Here is a 21,961-nt window from a genome sequence, read left to right as displayed (position 1 = left end):
GAGTCAGGCCAGGTGTAGCTTCTAGGAAGAGAAAAGAGAGAGAACAAGGTTAAAAGCTGAAATAACAGCAAATATTGCAAAATTGGAGAGTAGTATGAGAATGTAGCAAAGAGGGTGAAAGTGGTCATTATGTCCTACAGCAGCCTAAGCCTATAGCAGCATAACTACAGAGATAGTTCAGGATAAACTAAGCCACTCTAACTATAAGCTTTATCAAAAAGGAAAGTTTTAAGCCTAGCCTTAAAAGTAGACAGGGTGTCTGCCTCACGGACTAAAACTGGGAGCTGGTTCCACAGGAGAGGAGCCTGATAACTAAAGGATCTGCCTCCCATTCTACTTCTAGAGACTCTAGGAACCACCAGTAAACCTGCAGTCTGAGAACCAAGTGCTCTGTTAGGAACATATGGACCAATCAGATCTCTGATGTATGATGGAGCAATATCATTAAGGGCTTTATATGTGAGGAGGAGAATTTTAAATTCTATTCTGGATTTAACAGGGAGCCAATGAAGGGAAGCTAAAATAGGAGAAATAAGATCTCTCTTTTTAATTTTCATCAGAACTCTTGCTGCAGCATTTTGAATCAGCTGAAGGCTTTTAACTGCATTTTGTGGACATCCTGATAGTAACGAATTACAATAGTCCAGCCTTGAAGTAACAAATGCATGGACTAGATTTTCAGCGTCACCCCTGGACAGGATATTTCTAATTTTGGCAATGTTCCGGAGGTGAAAGAAGGAAATCCTTGAAACCTGTTTAATATGGGATTTAAATGACATGTCCTGGTCAAAAATAACACCAAGGTTTTTTACTTTATTATCAGAGGTCAATTTAATGCCATCCAGGTTAAGTGATTGACTAAGCAGTTTCTTTTTTATAGACTCCGGTCCAAAGACGACAACTTCTGTCTTGTCTGAATTTAGAAGCAGAAAATTTAAAGTCAACCAACTTTTTATATCTTCAAGACATGCTTGTAGTCTATCTAACTGGTTGGGCTCATCAGGATTTATGGATAAGTAAAGCTGAGTCATGGTATGACATCTTTGGACTTGGTTTGTGTTTTTGTGTTAACTGTTGCTTAGGTCTATGTTTCCCTTTGTTGTTAATTAGTTCCACCTGTCCCTTCTACCTCCATGTCTCCTTGCCACACCTGTTCTTAGTTCCTGTGATTACCTGCCTTTGTTTTCTCCCTGTATATTAGTTGGTCTGTGTTCTTTGTTCCCCGCTGGTTTCTCCGTTACTATTCCTCGTCACACCCTGGTTTAGTCTTGTGTTTTTCTACTTTCCTGCAGTAGTGAGCTCTAGTAAGTTTTTGGTATTGTTCTCACACCAGTACCTGCAGTGTATTTTTGCTATGCCTGGAAATTGCTAAATAAAACTGATAACTCATTTAATCATGCGGCTCCCAAGCTCTTGTCTGCGCATTGGTCCGATCCAAACACAGAACGTGACAAGCTGAGTATGATCAGCGTAACAGGGAAAATGTATCCTATGCTGCCTGATAATTTGACCTATTGGAAGCATATATATAGTAAAGAGAATTGGCCCAAGTACTGAACCCTGTGGTACTCCACAATTAACCCTGAAGTTTAAAGATGATTTATCATTTACATGAACAAACTGGAATCTGTCAGACAGATAAGATTTAAACCAGCCTAGCGCTGTTCCCCTGATCCCTACAGCATATTCCAGCCTTTCTAAGAGAATATTGTGATCGACTGGATCAAATGCAGCACTGAGATCTAACAGAACCAGAACAGACACAAGTCCATTATCTGAGGTCATAAGAATATCATTAGTGACTTTCAGCAGAGCTGTTTCAGTGCTATGATGAGCTCTGAAACCTGACTGAAACTCTTCAAACAGGTCATTGCTGTGTAAATGTTCACACATTTGATTAGCAACTATTTTCTCAAGAATTTTAGATAAGAATGGAAGATTGGATACAGGTCTGTAATAGGTCAAAACTTCTTTAATGTTCTGAAACAAATTTAAAAAAGCAAAAAATGAGAAAATATGCAAGCAGGTAAATTGTATAACTGCACTGTATTATTTTTTATGTAAATAAACTTTTTTCAGTTTCTTCTGAAATCATTTTGTTATTTTTAATTTCTTCTCATCTACTTTCACTAATTAAAGCATTTTTAAGCCTTGACCCTAATTCCAGAGAGCCTTCTAGTGTTTTTGAGAAGCTGTTTTTGATCATGGAAAATTAGTGTCGAGTATTCATGCAACAGGAAAGATGACATTTCCTTGAAACCCCTCAATGACTTCCTGCCCACATCGTTTTATGCACTGACTTCATCTCTAGTTGAGAAACAGGAAGTAAAAAGTCAGTGAGTATCAGAAGTGGACGACTTACATGGTCATGTGCTGTATTAATCATTAACAGTCTGACGCCCTACAGGAGAAATACTTTACTTTATTTTTCACAGGAGGTGCCACCATCATACCTCAGTTTGTGATAAAAAGATTATCTTAAAATAATTTTTTTAACGTGTCCGTTCATTTTCATACGCATTCAGCAGCAATCAGTGGATGAGAAATACTGTCTGGTTTGAGTTCAATGTGAAATTTAGCGACTGGATGTGATGAAGTTTCCTGTGGAGGAACAGCACTGAACAAATTAGCACATTTTACATTACGACAGTATTTCTGGTTAATTGTTTTACTGTTTGACTAGCAACCCAAAAAAATAACTTTCAATACTGGATTCTGCATCGACATTAAGAGCCTAGTTCAAATAGGTGCTGCAAGGGCGCACCTGAAAAAATGCTAACAGTAAGACACAAATAATTTAGTATTTAACAAATACTTTAATTTAGCAAAGTTAGCAGAGAATCTAATGTAACTAAGCCACATGTCCTTCTTGACCCCCACTAACAATACTGTCACTAACCAGGTTCACCATGGGGGGGCAAACGGGTCTATTGTCCTGGGCCCAGTATGCGGGTGGCGGGGCAGAGCTCCACCTGCAGTCTGAAAGTCAGAGCAGATCAGTCAAAAGCGATGCGGGTGGATGAACCGGTAAAATGGATGCAATATTCAGCAGCAAAACGAAAGGTAAATGGAAACATGCAGATTCACACAAAGGTAAAAAATATAAAGAACAATAAACAAGACTAATGAAACGGCAGCAGCAAATTAATGAGTCATATAACTTCCAAAACCAGACAGTTTAAGTCTTAGCAGCAAAAAGAAAGGGGAGTAAAACTGCCTCTTGTGTAAAACCTTTACGAAACACGAACACTAAAATGACCAGATACATTTAGTTTGGCAACAGCAACCACCTCAAAATAACAGCTATTTTTTCACATCAAAACCTTGAAAGGTTGACCGTATTTACCTCAATCAAACGGGTAAACATTTGATTTTATGTGTTAGTAGCATCTAAGACATGGATATAAACATTGCTGTGATTGAGGGTATTGTGTTTTTGTAGTGTGGAAAATCGGGGATGTTTTAATGCTTTCTGTCTCTAGATCCTAATATGCGTGTTTGGAAAGTTTGCATGTGGGGAGGAAACAGTAGATGTGACAACCGAGGTGGAATCATTGTTGCAGAATGGTCGTGAAAGCATCAGGGAAAGCCTCGGCGCTGACTCTAACAGGTGAGTGTTAGGTCATGCTTTCATTCATACTGCAGAAACAACCTGGAAAAATAAAACACATTTAGAGACACTGTTAAAAAGGGACAAAAACATGACCAAACATGTAAAGATGCATTTAAAAGGTTCCTAAAGTATTTGCAGATTGTGCAAATAAACAAATCAATACTTTAGATCATTAGCTTGTTAGGATCCTGTGTTGCCTCATACGCTTCCTTGTGACTAAAATCTTGGTTTTGTCGACATGTAGAAAGTAGTTACTTTCACACCACATCGTCAGGAGACCTGTCATTTCTCCAGACTGCTTCATCACCATCAAGGATTTGGTCAGTCTCTTTTGTTGCGTCTGCATATTTCAGGCTGAAGTTGTGGAAACGTGGTTGTACTGGCAGGAAGTGAAGAATTTAGAGAAGTCTGGGCAGAGGACACAGTCAGTAACAGTGTTTTAAGGTGAACCACTAAATATTGACAGCGTATGGACAGCTGCATTGTATTAATAATCATTAGCGTGAACTCCCCCCCACCAACCAACCCCCAGCCCCTCCTGAACCACACCTAGCTCCGCTCTGCAGGCCCAAACTGTCACCAAGCTTCATTATACTGGTACTAATCAGTCCTGGCTGTGGTAAGTAATTCACTACTTTTTTTAGTTGTCCTGGTTGTAATAGAAAGCTGTTTCCCTAATAAAAAGTATAATCATTTGAAAATGATATTTTTTGTTGACAGAGTATTTTGGTTTGCTATTAAAATTTGTTTGAAGATCCCAAGAAATAAAGTGAGGTAATAAAACAAAACAAGAATAAATCTGTTTAAGGACATAGACACTTTCAGAGCACTGTTAAATATTGTCTTTTTCAGTGACTTCAGTGATTTTTTTGCACCCACACCTTACTTTGCAGCAAAATGTGGGAATGATTACGAAACCACTTTAACCACGGCGAATGCATCTTTAGTGCTGATGCTTATCGGACATTTTTGTGGTATTTTCGCGCAAATCGTTCACTCATGATAGGAAATTGATTACAGGCCTTGTAGGAAATCTGAAGCTGAATGTTAGTGTACCTTTCTCCCAGCTGTGATGATGTTTCTTTAACATTTTTTATGTGGGAATCGGCATGATAAGAGTCATCATTTCATACAAAAACTCTAGGGTCAACCAATCCTTAAATGATCCTAAAAAGACCACGGGTATGAAACCAAAACTTCACAGATGTTTGTCTTACAGCTGGTATTGACATATTTGCACAGTATAGAAGACATTTAGCCTATTTGGTGCAATAAACAGAAATATTTATATTACTAAATGCTACTAAAATAAAAGTAAAAAAATAATAATTAAGGAGTAGGAAAAAACATGCAATTTCTTACAACATAAGGCCATTCCAGTTTAAATCGACTTAGCATTAGGAAGCAGGGTATAGAGTAGTATGAAAGGGCTGCTTTGGTGGCTTCTTACCACCTTTGTTTTGACATGGAAGATGTTAATTAAAACTGACATCAGATTCTGTTTCATTTGTACGTTAAAGACGAAATCTTTCCGGAGAGTAGCAATATCAAACTCTGGCAGAACAGAAACAGCTACTGAATCTTCCCATGACTAACCTACTGAGCCTGGGTGCATGCTGTAGGTAGCGTGGATAGTAATTAATTAGAAAGTAGTAAGTAATTAATTATAGGGTTCTTCTGAAATCTGTTTTAAAACATATATTTTAGATAATGAGAATATTTTATGATGTCGAAATTACATTGCAACTTTTCAGCACCAACTAAAATGTTTAATTATTTGAGTTTTATAGAAACCTGTCAAATAAATCCTTATTTCTTCTCCTTTTAAGTCTGAGATGTCCAAGATCATCATGACTCTTTGTCTCCCTCTGGTGGTGAAAAATTGAATTTTATTTTAAGACTCCAGCTCTCAAGTTGATCAAATGTCCTGAAGGGGTTATTTTCTTGTTATTTGTATTTAATATTATAAAGCTGTGAATGAAGTCTATTAAAAACTAAATCTCCCAGCTGAAACGAAACATCTCACAAACAACAGCATCACGGTTTAGATCATCAGGCTTTAGAAACACCGCAGTCAACATTTGTCTCAGTTTTATCGCCATCAAGTGGGGAAAAGAAATGGGCCTACCTTAAAGAAACATGCTTGAAACAAAAAACGTTTCCCTCTAAGGTAGTTTTGACTCTAAAAGTATCTGCAGGAGTTGGGCCTTTACTTTAGTTTTCTTCTGTGTCTAATATCTTGAAATGGACTTGATGCAGCCTGAACCATTTCTTACTATTGGTTTAGTATCTGATTGTAATATAGACCCTGCATATGTTAGATAGATCTTAGATAGAGTTACAGAATGCAAATGAAGTAATCAGAAAACAACTTAAAAGTCTTTTCGATTATGGGAACGAAACCTGAGGAGACCACAATGAACATGGGCACAGATACATGAACTAGGTCATGTTTGCAATGACTGACTTCTTCTTTCAACTCAAGCTTCAACTGACAGTCATAACTTTACAAAGTTAAGCTCTTAGTTTGCAGTTGGTTACTGATAAACTGATATTACTACCATGCATCCTGCAGAGGTTTCTATAGAGATACCTCACAGCACAGTTACACCCAAACAGACCAGTAAACGTTTCTGTTATTTAAACAAATGTCAGACAGACACACTTTCATCAGCTACCACTGCAACAGAGATCAAGTCAAAACTTAAGTCAACCCTTCAACAAATCCAACAACTGTGCAAGAAAATTTACATTTTCGAGTGGTCTAGTCAAAATTTGAGCTTAAACAGGTCCGTCATCCTCAGAAACACACCTGAATTAAGTCAATTCTGTAAAGAAGAGTGGACCAGAGTTCGTCCACAGTGATAATCTAAAAGTGATGAGTAAAGTGATCAGTAAAATCTCAGTCTTAACTCTCGCTCTGCTTGATTTTGATAGATTTCTTTTTAATTTTGGTTGTATTCCTTAAGAGAGAAATTTAAAGGATCAGATGATAAAGCTTCAGAACCAACATCAGAATCTATCAGAACCAATACTGACTGATCCTCTCAAACCTTCCTGACCAGTGTTAAAGCTTCCTGCCCCAAGTTACATTGTTGGTGGAGGGTCCAGCTAATGACACCTGATCGTCAGTCCCCAGAAGTCCGGCTACCAACACCTCCACTCAGTTCCTGAAGGGTCCTGCTACCAACACCTCCACTCAGTTCCTGAAGGGTCCTGCTACCAACACCTCCACTCAGATCCTGAAGAGTCCGGCTACCAACACCTCCACTAAGATCCTGAAGAGTCCGGCTACCAACACCTCCACTGAGTTCCTCAAGAGTCCTGCTACCAACACCTCCACTAAGATCCCCAACAGTCCGGCTACAGACACCTCCACTAAGGTCCTTAAGAGTCCGGCTACCGACACCTCCACTGAGTTCCTGAAGAGTCCTGCTACCAACACCTCCACTAAGATCCCCAACAGTCCGGCTACAGACACCTCCACTAAGGTCCTTAAGAGTCCGGCTACCGACACCTCCACTGAGTTCCTGAAGAGTCCGGCTACCGACACCTCCACTGAGTTCCTGAAGGGTCCTGCTACCGACACCTCCACTCAGTTCCTGAAGAGTCCGGCTACCGACACCTCCACTCAGTTCCTGAAGAGTCCGGCTACCGACACCTCCACTCAGTTCCTGAAGAGTCCGGCTACCGACACCTCCACTCAGTTCCTGAAGAGTCCGGCTACCGACACCTCCACCAAGGTCCCTAAGAGCCTGGCTACTGACACCTCCACCAAGGTCCCTAAGAGCCTGGCTACAGACACCTCCACTAAGGACCTTAAGAGTCCGGCTACCGACACCTCCACTGAGTTCCTCAAGAGTCCTGCTACCAACACCTCCACTAAGATCCCCAATAGTCCGGCTACAGACACCTCCACTAAGGACCTTAAGAGTCCGGCTACCGACACCTCCACTGAGTTCCTCAAGAGTCCTGCTACCAACACCTCCACTAAGATCCCCAATAGTCCGGCTACAGACACCTCCACCAAGGTCCCTAAGAGCCTGGCTACTGACACCTCCACCAAGGTCCCTAAGAGCCTGGCTACTGACACCTCCACTCAGTTCCTGAAGAGTCCGGCTACCGACACCTCCACCAAGGTCCCTAAGAGCCTGGCTACTGACACCTCCACTCAGTTCCTGAAGAGTCCGGCTACCGACACCTCCACCAAGGTCCCTAAGAGCCTGGCTACTGACACCTCCACTCAGTCCACCTGCACGTTGTCAGTCTCTTTGCATCACCTGTGCCATGCCCCATATATGCTCCTTATTTCTGCTTGTTTCTTGAGGGTTTCTTCATGTCATCTCCTCTGCTTTCCACAACTGTTTTTGCCAAGCCAGTTTCGTGTCCAAGCCTTTTTGTCTCTGCTCTATGTTTTGTCCACCTCCTCCCTTCCTCGATCTGCTTCTGCCTGTCTGCATCTGGGTCTTACTCCTAAAGCTGCCTTTCGTAAAAGAAGTTATGACTGAGGGAGAAATTAACCAGATAAAACACAAAAACATGGACCTGCACTAGAAATACAAGCACAGACTCAAAGGACAATCTAAACAAACTCAACCAAAGCCCACAGATAATGACATCCCACAGAAACCACAGATCCCAGAACCTCAGATTAATTTTATATTGATTTATTTTAATTTCAATTTGAATTATTTCTACTGCTGCAGATGTAGCAATAAAAAATAAGAATGATTTGGTTAAAAATGTATAACTGTAAAAATACAGAAAAGATTTTAAATTCCAAATGCCCCAATCACCAATTTCTTGTTTTCCATGAAATCGGATCTGCAGTTTGTTTTTCCTTTTTCTAAAAATGACACATATAAAATTCTAAGTATAAGCATTTTTTTTATTTATTGATTAAATGTAACAAAGATTGAGAATAAAAGAAATAAATGTTGCAGGGTGTTTGTTAGAAACAGAAATGTTGGTTGTCAACCAATTGGCAGATTAAAAGGTATTGTCAGCTTTGATGCATTTAATGAATCAGGAAAAAATCAGATTTTACAGTATTTAACATGCAGATCAGCAGTCAGAACTAATCAAAAGCAAATAGGATGATTTTGATCACAAGCTGATTGATTGATAAATCACCAAGTTATATAAAACATTCTGTTTCTCTCTCTCTTTTCATGGATTGTAGCCATTAGGAAAGCTGGAAAATAGTAGCTTTGGTTGTTTTTCAGCAACATCTCAGTATTGTGATTTTTGCCCTCTGTGTTCGTCAGCTGGAGGACACTTTAAGTGTTCCTGTAAAAAGAAAAAGAAAAAGGGAAGAGAACACATTACAGTGTGTTTTAACAGTGAGAGAGAGAGAGAGATGCATACCGAAAAAAAAAAATGTTTGCAGGATTAATTAGATCTGCTCTGTGTGACTCCACCCAGTTAATGCTCACCTTCCTCATCTTCCAACGGAGCCAATCGGAATCTGGATTGATGCAAAGTGGTGTTCGTCCTTCGATAACAAGCCTACAAAGAAAGAAACAAGACATTTTGGCAATTACTTTAACATCTTCAAGTAGCAAACCAATCTTTCAACTCTGGAACAATAAGCCATTTTAATCCACCTCATTATTTAAAATTCATTGCCATTATTATCCCTCCCTCCATCTAACTCCATTTAACTTCCTGTCTGATGTCTTGAGATGTTGCTTCAGTTTTTGTTTCCTAAACTGCAAATATCTGGTTTGAAATGTGCTGCAGAGACGTACATGAAACACTCCCTCGAATTGAATGAACACAGATCATAAATAAATATTTCTGACAGTTTATTAAACAATCAACCACCAGAAGGAGGGCACAGACCTCCTGGGTCACATTAAAAAGAAACCTTCAGAATGAGCTACAACAACATTTAATTTCCCTTTGGGATTAATAAAGTATTTTTGAATTTGAATTGAATTTGAATTAAGGATAAGCAGAGACCAGTGTTCTTTGTGGGTATGGCGTAAAAGTGGCTAACACTGTTGTCTTCCAGTAAGAAGGTCCAGGGTTCAGACAAACATTTAGTTTCTATCTGGAAACTCCAACTTACTTCTACAGTCTGTTATCATTTGGTGACTCTAAAATTGCTCTTGGGCAAGAGTGTGCACTTGCTTGGTTGTTTGTCCTGTGTTCCCTATGATGGGCTGTAGCAACTTGTCCAGAGTGCACCCTGCCTTTGTCCAATAACCGCTGGAGAGCACTGGATGGTTAGGGAAGTATGTGGAAGAATGAACTTCTTTTATATTTGCTGTACTTACAAAAAGAAGTGTTTAAGACAGGGTTTTCCTGGTCTTTGTTCAAAACACTGGTGGATTTTCCCGTTGACCTTCTCTGACCCTACATGACAGCAGGCTGGATGAACAAAATTTGAGGCTGCAAGAGACAGAGACATAGAGAAATAAAATGAGGACAATGTCTTTCATTTATTTTAGCAGAGGTCTGGATTCAAGTCATGTGACTTGGAATCAAGTCAGACTCAAGTCTTGACATCTTCCACCAAATGCTTGGCCCCGTCTCAGCGGGGTTAACATGTTCTGAGTAGAACTATGAGTGGACCTACTGTTATACTCAAAGTTTTTTGTTTCAGAACAAGTGGTAACAATTAGGTTACTCTACTTTGAGTCAAGTCAATCCTAAGCATGAGAAAATAAGAAGCCCTCATCAAGGGAAGGCAGACAACATGATTCACCATGAGGAAATAAGAAGCCTCGAAGTGCATATTTCTCGCCGATGGAGTTATAAATATTAATAACAGCATATGGAGAATATCAGCACATATTTAAGAAGAAAAGAAAAACTGTTGCTGCTGCAAAATAACGAGCGGTAGCGTGGCAGAGACCAAATCAATGCATGAGTGTGATTTGACGGAGAATTAAAGTTGAATCCTCAACACTACACTTATTCAACATCCAAAAATAAATAAATAAAGTTTGTGTGTGGAATAAATGTGTCTAGGTGCAACCCAGCAGGTACAAAAAGGACGTGGCAGGAAATCAATATGAAACACACAAATCCAGTTAAATTAGGTAGGGTCCAGTTCTAAGCTATTATGTTTAACCTTTACCGACTAAATTACACAGCACTGACTGGCTCTATTCAACACATGCTTATGCACAGACCCAGGTTATTTGGCTTCCACACTGCTGATTGTGTGGCTGAATCACATATGAGCCTCAAAGTACAAAACTATAATTAGCTGCTATGTCAACTGCATTTGTATTGATTTGAGTGTATGTTTGCAATTAACATCATGAACAGTTTAATTCCTGGCAGCCTAGTTGCCTTTGAAGGACATTTGTTCTCCAACAAGCTGGCGTTGGCATAAAAACGAGAACTGAGAATATAATTGAGATAAATTATTGACTGTGATGAAAAACGGTATCTTAATTGCAAGCTAGGAGACGTTGACGAGTGCTGTCAGCAGGTGTAACGACAATTATTAAGAGTTGCTAGAGCTGCCAGAAATGTGTGGCCATGTTTTGGGTGATCAACTCAGCGAAAAATGCTCTAAAATACCGTCATTTATTTTTTCCATAAGGTCGCAATGGAAGTGTTTTTTTTTAAGATAAAAAATAAAACTAAAAAAAGCCAAAAATATACATTTTATTATTTTTGCTTTAATTAATATAGTGCTTGCAAAGCTTCAGTTTTATGCTTAGGTTTAATGACACTATTATGCTAAACATGCATTTTTATGTATGTATGTAGTTATTTATTGATCTAAACGCAAATGTACATGATTGTATGACAGAATATTAGGTCCGGGCTAAGAGAATTTCATTTTTTTAGAAATTACAATATTAAAGTAGTAGGCTAATATTAAGAATAAGAAGAACAAATGAGAATAAGAATAAACAAGAATAAAGTCATAATATTATGAGAAAAAAGTAATGACAGCTCCTCTTCCACAAAACAAACTTTTTCTTCTGAGTGGATGTGGTTCTTTTGCACAATCTTTTAAAAGTCCAGATACTGGTAATAATTTGATGCCGATGCGCTAAAAGATTAAGAATTTCCTTATTTGTGAAACAGATACCAAAGTATAACTTCACAAGATGCTCAACATTCCTAATTTTATCACATGGAAAAACTGTGCTTTTTCTCATAAACAATTATTACTTTATTCTCGTAATTTCCCAAAAAAAAACCAAATTCTTAGCCTGACCCTAATACTGTGCTCTAAAATGCAAATTGCCTGTTTTTAAATGGGAAAAAAAATCTGACGATTCTCTTCAGTGTCATTTATACATTTCTTCAATAGGCTGAAGTTAGATTTATTAATTTCCAGTTTTAGTTAATTCTCATACCTCAAATCTAACATAACAGAGAAAAATAATTTATAATGATATTATTTGCTGGCACAGATTACAAGGTGCTCAAACATGTGGGCTGAAAACTGAAGCACAGAAACAACAACATCTAACTCCCTTCGGACATTTAAACTTAAACAAAGGATGATGAATCAAAGTTAAAAAGTGAACTAATTTATGCTTAATGTTAGCTTCGCAACCACGTTTATGTAATATAAACATGGAGCCAGGAAATTCAAAGGTTCTCACTCTAATGTAAACCTATTAAAGATTACAGATTGGCTTTTAAATCAGATCATGCAGTCTGCTAACCTTGCAATAAATTAGAAGGTTGCAATAGTTTGCAATATAGAACTTTAACAAATGTTATTTTTTTTTAAATCTAGTTATTTTTTAATTATTATTTTAGTTTAGTTTGTTTAGGTTAATATTTACTGTGGTAAACAGATAACTTGTTTAGGACTTGAAATTAAAAGTTTGATCCGACTTGAGACTTGCAGGTCGACTTGCCATAACTTTGGACTAGATTTGGCCTGTTTTGACATTGAATTTGATTCGAGACTTTGGCGGAAAGACTTGAGGCTTACTTGTGACTTGTGACAGAAGCAGATAAACGGTAAGGATGTAAGTGATGTGAGGAATTTAGACTTAAAATAATTTTCATTCAAACAGGGATTTTATTTCTGGTAGAAAATAAGACAGGCATCTATCAAATAATATCAGTTTTGAAAAGAAAAAAATATTAGTTTTTTATTTATATTTTCCTGAAAAATGGGAGTATTTAAATTATTTGTACCCTTCTAAATAATAAATGGACAATCTTTATTGACATTACAGCACTCAAACCCTCCTGGTATTTTTGCATTGAGATCCAAGTCTTTTAGGTTGGAAGGTCTCCTTGCGATCACCTTAATCTTTAGATCTCTGCACTGATTTTCTATTAGATTCAGGCCTGGACTTAAGCGGGGCCACTCAAAAATTTTAAAATTAGCTCCACTGAGAATAAACATGAAGATTTAGATCTAGGTCTACCAGGGGTTTGAATCATTTCAGGCCCAGCTGTAGATTCTCAAAGTAGAGAGCGTAAATCTGTGCTGACACGGTTTGCCCATATTTAAATGAGGCATCATGCATCCATTTACGAGAAAACCTGACCCTACTGACATATATTTATGCAAATAACAGCCAGATCAAATAACCTCTCAAAAAACTGAACTTTTTGTGTCAATGAGAAGAATAAAAGAGATCTGGCGAAAGCTTGTGGTAATTTTGGTGCTGAAGAATAACAAAATAAAACAGAGAAGGAAATTGAGCTGGCAATACAACAAAAAAACTGAAAATGACGTGAAGGCTGTCAGAAAATGGCAGAAACAGTCCAATGAGAGATTCCTCATATGTTCGCCAATAATTTCTGAGTTTTGTCTTCTTTAAAAAATTACAGAATATAAACCATAAATAAATCCTGTAATATTAAATGAATCCTGTAAGGAAGGTCCATCTTTATTGCATGACTAGGGTGAGGGTCAGAGGAGGGATTTCAGTTGGGGTGGGGGTTCTGTAGTTGGACCCAGGAGGGTGCGTGCGAGCCAACACCCTCCCTCATTCTCCCTGCCCACCTTCTGACTCAGTTTTTCTTTATTGTCCTCCGATTAACACACCAGCATCAATGTCATTCTCCACACCTCCATCAGCATTTAGCCCGTTACTCTGTCCAATCCTCCGCTAGTTTGTTTCTCCGTTTCATTTTATTCTCAGGCAATGGTTTTAATATCTGAATGAATCAGAGAGGTGTTCCTTTCTTCTGTCTCACAATCTGCTGCATCATTTATTCAAACCTTCTTAAAGTTTGATTAATTCCTCCTCAGGTCAGAACTTGTTAATTAAAATGTCAATCAAGTAAAACATTTCTCTTTCTTTTTGATTACTCCTGCCCACGCTGTGTTTGTGGCTGAAGAGCAAACAACTGCAACCTGAAAAACATCGTTGCCTTACAAGACTGTTTTGACACCACAGATTGTGGGATATCTGCAGAAGGGTCAGACCTGGAGGGCCACACATCTGCAGTACACTGCTACATAAGCTTTTGTAAAGTGTTCCCGAATGAAAAGCCGTATCTCAACAAGGAAGAATGGACCCTGCTCAGAGCATGTGGCGATGCCTTCAAGTCAGGTGACCAGCAGGTTTATAGAGGGGCCCGCTGGTCAACGGTGAAAGGCAGCAGAGAAGCAAAACTGGAGAACAAACAGCTCTTTAAGGTGCACTTTAACAGCAACCGCTCCAAGGCACATGTGGAAGGGGGATCAAGTACATCGCTAGCTACGAAGATGCCCAGAGATCGACAGACCACTCAACCAGCATCACCTGACACCCTGTACCAGTTCTAAGCTTGTTTAGACCATCACAACAGAACCAGAACCTACACCCTGGATCCTCAGCTTTCTCCCCCTTCCCTCTGGTAGGCGCTACAGAACAACTGAGGCAAAGGCAGATTGTATAAACAAAGGCTTCTACCCATACACAGATTTTATCACCCCACCACCAGCATCACCACACATACTGATGAATGACTGCGCAAATATTTCCTATTTTTGCCTTAGACACATTGACTACTGCGCTTTGTCTCTGTGAAGATTTACAAAAACAGATTTTAATTGTTCCTGTAACAGTAAAAATAAAATTTTTATATTATTATTATTATTATTAATTAAATATTCACTCTTTAGATCTCGAAGAGCTGCAGTCTGTGACTAATAAGAACCCAAAAAGGGAAACAAGCCCAAAACCTTTAAAATGTACATTACCGACAGACACACTGAGGAGGATCCAAACCACCAAGATGGGCAAAAAAATCTTGCCCTTGATGGTGAAAGCTGTCCACATGTTTGAGATCTGCTCTGCAGTAAAGCCCACTGGATCTCTGCTACAAAACCGTTCGTTACTTGCTGATAAATGTTGGCACTTACAACCTTTAAGGCCCTTAAATAAAAAAATAAAAAACAGGAAATGCTGTTTTGGGCTGAGATATGAGTGTGCATACCCAGAAATGGGCTCATCTGACAGATAAGAAACCACATTGTCAGACACAGCAGTTTGATGGTTCCTCTATCAATCTTACCATCTGTTTGGAATATTTCTAAATGTTCTAAATGTTGCACCACACTAAACACAGGTTATCAGATTGAAAACTAAGTCTGTTTTTAAGTTTATATTTATGAAATAAGCATCAACAATGAACACATGCCCCCACTCAAATACAAATATGGTGACGCTTTTCTTCAAGCTCTAACTGAAGCAAAAACACCAACTTTACAAATGAAACAGCTCAGTTTCCAGCAGACATATGTTGAACTGATGTTACCACTGCACCACCTGCTCATCGTTTTTATTTAAAGAAATTTCACTCTTTTATCAGTGCAACCAAGTGAAAACTGTGTTTACTCCTTCATCTAAACATGAAAGGATAGATGGTTACGAAGCGTGGACGTTCACCTAAACTGTCACGCTCGATCTGGAGAGCATTAATCAAAGAAGCCGTCAAGAACCTCATGGTTACTCAGCTGCAGAAATCCACAGCTCAGGTTGAAGAATCTGTTGAAAGGACAACTATTTGTCCTTAACAAATCTGGTCTTTATGGAAGAGTTATAGGAAAAAAGTAATGCAAGTCAGAGTTGCAGGTTGTCTCGAGTCATGTAGGGCAGTGGTTCCTAAACCTGAACCATCACTTGAACCACCTCCGTAAATACTAAGTAAATACCAAGTATCACCACAAGGTAAGATGTTTCAAAACAGTATTACTACACAATTTTTATTCAAATGTCAGAGCCAAGCTGAAAAATAAAATCCCTCTTAAGTCAGATGGCAAAGTATTCAAAATGGCTGCTGCTTTCTCAACATGTAGCAATAAACAGTTTTTTGCTCTTTTACCTGTTTGTATCTCATTAAATCTTCCCACGGATAGTACTGCTAAGTTAGTGAACATGTTCCGTCATTATTGGAAGACATACAATGCAAAGAACTCCGCTGTCATCAGCTTTTCTTGCTAATAGTAGTTAGCTTGTCACTGAGCCCAACAATTAACATTTCCTTCCCCGTTTTATGACTTGAAACTGGAGCTCAGTTGGGTTGGATTTGATGTGGCCACCAGCGCTTCATCTTGGTTTCTTGGTTAGGGTTGGGTTCTTTTAGGGTTTTCTATTTTAGGCAGACTTTTTTTTTTTTCAGAACAACTCAAAACGAATACATTACATTGTGAATCATGGTGTTTAAGCTCTAATTACAGTTATTTAACTTTGTAATTATCTTGTATATGACCCAACTAAAGGCAGCCCAACTACTACCAGTGGTACTCTTACCACAGTTTAAGAACCCTGGATGTAGGAAACAAGTGGACGAATAGTCAAATAAGTGAAAACTGACCATTCTGGTCTACATGCAAACCGCTGTGTGTGGGGAGCTAAACTAGATCTGCATATCCCTCTGAAACATCACCATGCAGTGAAGAAGCATGGTGGTGGCAGCATTGTTCTGTGGGTAGACTTGTTTTCAGCAGGGAGGTGGGAGCTGGTCAGATGGAGCTAAATGTAGGGAAATCCCAAAAGAAAAGCTAGAGGAGCATCACATATGTCCTAGATGTGACAGGAGTTCATGTTTGGCAAAATGTGCTTCATTCCTTCCCATTTAGAACAACATAAAACACAATTTAAGATACGCCAACAAACATGGCAAGTTAGGAGAAGTGTGACAGCATCTTAGGGTTGACCTGATAACACCTGGACGTCTTGTTCTTTCTGAGCTTCGTCCAGTTGCTCTTCTTCAGGGGGAATCAACATCAAAATTTGTCAAAATGAGTTCTGGCTGTTCTGTTCGAACCGCGCTGCTACAATAAACATAAAACATCAAAATCCATATTTCATGTCAGAACTGTTTTAATCATCGCTGAAAGTAAATACACCACTGGATAAACACTGGATAAACCTTTTTTGCTTCAAGGTTAAAAAAAATAACAATTACAAAATTATTTAAACTTATTACACATTTAGAACAAATTAAAATAAATTCTCCTTCCTTTAAATACATGCTTGGAAATATTGAAATGTTCTGAGTAGCTGCTTTGCTGGTGTTGTCTATACTTCATCAAATCCCAGGGCTTATTGTGGAGGGGAGATGTCAAGAGGACATTTTATCTTTCCCTGCGATGAAAACAACAAAAAGACAAAATGTTTGAGAAATCATCAATTCTTACAAGAAAATCAAACATGATCCTCCATTTAAATGTGATTATTATAATTTTTTTATGCGGCAGCAACCAAAAACCCGACTTACATCCACTTTCTTCTGTTAGTCGTGTTAAAGTCTAAGCTGCGTGTGCGTTCATTAGGAAAGCATAGCATGCTAAGCGATTTAAAAACAAGAAACTCAGAAAATGCTCGATCACTGGCTGATATGGTTCCCTTTCTGTGGGGGGTGAAGTGTGAACATGCATCACAACTTCCATCAGACCAGAACGCAAGACTTCAAGCCTCAAACTATCAGCTGCACTGAAAGTAACGATGAACCTTGAGAGGCAGGAGGTTCTGGTGGTCACATGTGTGAATGTTTATGAATGAACAATGTTTCAAGCAGGAGATACGGCAAGTTCAGGAGTGAATTAGAGTTTAGGTATGTGCTCTCTGAACTCTGGGATGATTGGACAGAAAATAATGAGTGAAACACTGGGTGAAAGTAGACAAAATTACCAACACTTGGATGTATAGGTTGCACATGTGGAGATTGAACTATGAGCATAAAAGGAGTTTAAATTTAGAAGGTTTCTGAATATTTCTCAGGAATCCTAAAAGGAGCTTACAGTGGCAAAACCAGAAGAAGAAAATCCTTTAAACAATGAATGTATTAAATGTATCAAAATACTAATTCAAGCAGGTGAATGGTCATTTTGTGTATTATTATTATTATTATTATTGTTTTTGGCATGTAGAAGGTAGTATTTAGTGTTATTATTGCAGCGTAATATTTTGGGCAGAGGGGTGTTTTTGTAAAATGTAAATCTCCAGTGTTATCAGCAGATATGCTTTGAAAACTATTCAGAATGGAGGTAAATGTTGTCCCAATATGAACTCTCCATAATCTTTAAGGACAGGAGCTATTTGGTTGTTTAGGCCTCTAGATTATGATATGATGAAGCTGAATATCACCCAAACCTACCTGTGATATCTTTCCGATGATCCATTGTGACGTTCCTTTAATGCAATACTTTTTATTATCCTTGGTTGTAACCCTAAAAGCAGAAAACAAAACATTTTCTACGTGTGAACGTTCAGTCACTGAGCTGATTATCCTTTCCAGACCCACTGTGGTTTTAATCAAAAATCAGTGAGATTACTTTGCCAATTAAAACTGCTAAAAGCTTTGACAAAAATGCTGAAGAACAAGGAGGACTGAAACAAGTCATGCCTCGCTTACACAAAGCCGTGGGTCTCGCAGTTCTTGCGTGGTCGCTGTTCGAAGCAGCTTTTCATATTTTGTTTCGGACTGGAGTTGCAGGATTTCCAGCAGGGTAAACTTAAAAATGGCAAACCTGCACCATCCGCCAACAAACATAAACAGGAAGGAAAATCTTGTTACTAATAATCATGACATTACTTTTCAAACTGAAAAACTGGCAAAACAAGCCTTCCATAGCTGGAGCTACTAATCAAATATTAAGCTGTTGCCCTGGTAACAACTTCCCTGATTTCATCCCCCTTTACTTGTCAGGATATTAAACATAATAGTTGTTTTCTTCAATCTCTGTTTTAGCATCAGATTTCAAAAATAAACCACAACTACTGACCTGATAAAATAAACCTAGATAAATATCAGAACAAATAATCTTTTTCAAAAAAACTGAAAGAATACAGCAGAATTATTAGATAACAAAACTAAATAATTCATTCATTCATTTAAAGTAAAATAAAAATAAATAAATAAATGTTTAAAAAAGAAAAACAGAAAATATCAGGAAAAGAGAAATAAAATTCTGTGTAAAATTCAATAAACTTATGTTAAACAACATTATGTGAAATTAGCAGGAATATTGATATAGTAAAAAAAAAAAAAGTTAAAATATTAAATTAAGTTGAATAAAATCTTTCAGGTCAAGTTCACATGTCATCTAATTGCCTGTGTCCAATTAATCTCCTTATCACAAGTTCACAAAGTCTTCTGTACTTCAGTTTGTAAAGTAAATAAAATTTGACATAAAATAATATTTGATGATGATTTTGTTTTGTTGTTGTTTTTTTTTTACCTTCTGATGCCAAGATGAACATGAGAGCAGCCAGGCTGAGCAGAAAGATCCGAAGGCTGTAAGAAAGAGTCGACATGATGAGCAGCGCCGAACTGAACTCTGGATCTGAAGAAGTCTGCAGACTGCTCACTTTCTTAAAGTGTGAAGAAAGAACCAGCAAGGGAGGACCTTTTATACCACGTTTAAACCAGGTTCCTATTTTTCAGAAACAGGAAAGTGTTGTAATTTCATGAGAAACATCTAAAGTGGAAATAATTAGTAACTGTGGCAATAAACAATCACACCCACAATGAAAAGACCACTCACCATGCATGTTATGTCCATATATGTTTAGGTTTGTTCTGCCTTCATTGACCAGATCTAATTGATCTAATTGGTTGGTTACCTGAGGGTTATCTCTGTGCTGCTGCTCACAACCACAAGAAAAAAAAACTGTGTTTGACATCATGATTGAGTGGTTCATAATGACGGCATCTGACAAACATTATTTAAATTTGCCAAACAAATGATTCAGAGAAATGTAACAAATGCCGCTGCTGTTCAGGTTTAAGTTAGTTTTATTTGAAATCTTTATCTAAAAGCATTTGAGGCAGTTTGATGAACATAAATAAGACGGTCGATGGTTTCCTCCAACAAATCAGCCTCTTTATAAGCAGAGCTCAACAGGTTAATTTCGATGATTTTTGTCAAATAACAACAGAGTATTAAAGCTTCATTCACATTAGTGGGTTAAGTCTTCAGAAGTAGTGACTGAACTCCTGGATTAGCTTTTCCAACTTAGTTTCAAGCTTCATAAATAAATGATGGGCTCCTCTTACACAGCGTTTCAATGTTTTCTAAAGCTGATTTACAACAGCTGATGAAGTCATTTGCATTTTCATAATATGTTGCCAAAGTCTAAACAACAGAACATATTTCATGGGTTTTTACGTGGATACTATGCTTTTCTTGTTTCTTAACTTGTTTGAAGAAAGAACATTTGGAACTACTAACCGTCATTAATTTGTCAGAAAAACAAAGACTTATTAATATTGACTATTTAATGCAACCACATATTTACATAAACTCCATGAGTAATTTCCCTTGGTGACACACGGCTAAAACTGTCCTTTTAAGGTGATTAATGTAGCTTTGGAAGCTAAAAATACTGGACTGGTTTTATTTTTGGAGTTGGTTTTTTGAGTGGGACTGGAATTGTCAGTAATTCCCCTCCTGTTTTCAAGACAACTGTCAAAGACATTCAGCCTAAATAGTTTGTCAGGTGTGACTCAGCTCACATTACAGCACGTTATTATTTTTAAGTAGTGCAGAAAATCACTACTTTGTCTTAGAATTTTGTCTTGTCACAAATTAAGATTTTTCGTTATGATTTGTTTTGATATTTGTTTTTGTTTTTTTAAATGGGAGCACAATATTGTTAGAACCGCTGCCTCAGAGCAACGGGGGTCCTCGGTTTGAATCCCGGCCTGGGGTGTTTCTGTGTGGAGTTTGCATGTACTCCCACAGTCCAAAAACATTACTGTTAGGTAAACTGGTGTATGCATGCATGGTGGTTTGTCCTATCTCTCTATGTTGTCATTTAGGGGTGATGACCCGTCTAGGGTTTACCTCCCTTTTCACCCAATGACCGCTGGAGTCAGGTACCAGACCCAAAATGCACAAAGGTCCATCTAACATTTCCTAAAAACATCTTAAGAATCAACTAGACCTATAGGAAAATATTTTGTGGAATGATGAGATTTGTGTGACAAAAAATCAAAAACAGAAGAAATCTTTAATCTGCTTTAATGAGTAGGATGTGATATTGATGAGTTTATTTTACTTTACAGAGAGCTTTCTACTGGCTTCTTCACTGTGATTGGTCCCTACTATATATTATAATTTTATATATTATAATTTAGATTTGGCTTTGCTCAAAATATTTGCAGCCTACTCCTGTCTTCATACTGTGGACCTTGTGCTTGGTCCAATTCTTGTTACCACATGTATGTTTGCACTTGGTAAAATTGATTAATTAATTAATTAATTAATGCTATGTTGATAATACTCAGCTATATTTATCCATAAATCCTAAAGAATCCAATCCGTTAGATAGACTACAATCACATATTGAAGTCATAAAATCCTGGATGACTTTAAATTTATAAATAAAGTCAAAGAAGATAGAGGCTGTGGTCTCCGGACCAGAGTCTTTGAAAACAAAGCTGCTTTGTCACTTCAAGGCTGGACTATTGTAATCAGGAGGTCCACAAAATGCAGTTAAAAGCCTTTAGCTGATCCAACAGAGAACTCTGATTAAATTTAAAAACAGAGTTGTCCTAGTTGTAGTTCTCTCTAGCTTCCCTTTGTTAGCTTCCTGTTAAATCCAGAATAGTATTTAGGATTCTCCTTCTCGCATATAAAGCCCTTAAGTAGCTAGCTCCATCATACTTAGAATATCTGATTATTCCATTATAACAGACTGCAGGTTTACTGGTGGTTCCAAGAGTTTTTAGAAGAATAATGTGAGACAGATCCTTTAGCAACTTGGCTCCTCTTCTGTTGAACAACTCCAGTTTTAGTCAGTGCGGCAGACACCCTGTCTACTTTTGAGGCTAGGATAAAGCTTATAAGTAGTTAGAGTGGCTGAGATTAACCTGCTATGTTAACTGAGTAAGCTATCTCTGTAGTTAGCTCAGGATATGCTGCTATTGGTTTAGGGGGATGGAGGACATAATGACCACTTTCCG

At 38.0% G+C, this 21,961-nt stretch overlaps 1 long non-coding RNA gene across 1 annotated transcript; it reads left to right on the top strand.

Annotated features, from left to right (window-relative positions):
* The first annotated feature begins 3,481 nt into the window (after positions 1–3,481).
* LOC124858313 lies at positions 3,482–19,528 on the top strand. Its single transcript, XR_007035801.1, has 2 exons — positions 3,482–3,610; positions 19,247–19,528. It is a non-coding gene; the product is annotated as an uncharacterized LOC124858313 (long non-coding RNA).
* Positions 19,529–21,961: the final 2,433 nt, after the last annotated feature.

Source organism: Girardinichthys multiradiatus, chromosome 21 (genome assembly GCF_021462225.1).
Source record: "Girardinichthys multiradiatus isolate DD_20200921_A chromosome 21, DD_fGirMul_XY1, whole genome shotgun sequence".
Classification (NCBI taxonomy): domain Eukaryota; kingdom Metazoa; phylum Chordata; class Actinopteri; order Cyprinodontiformes; family Goodeidae; genus Girardinichthys; species Girardinichthys multiradiatus.
The sequence above is the reverse complement of the archived record's forward strand: the minus strand, read 5'-3'. Positions and strand labels throughout refer to the sequence as shown.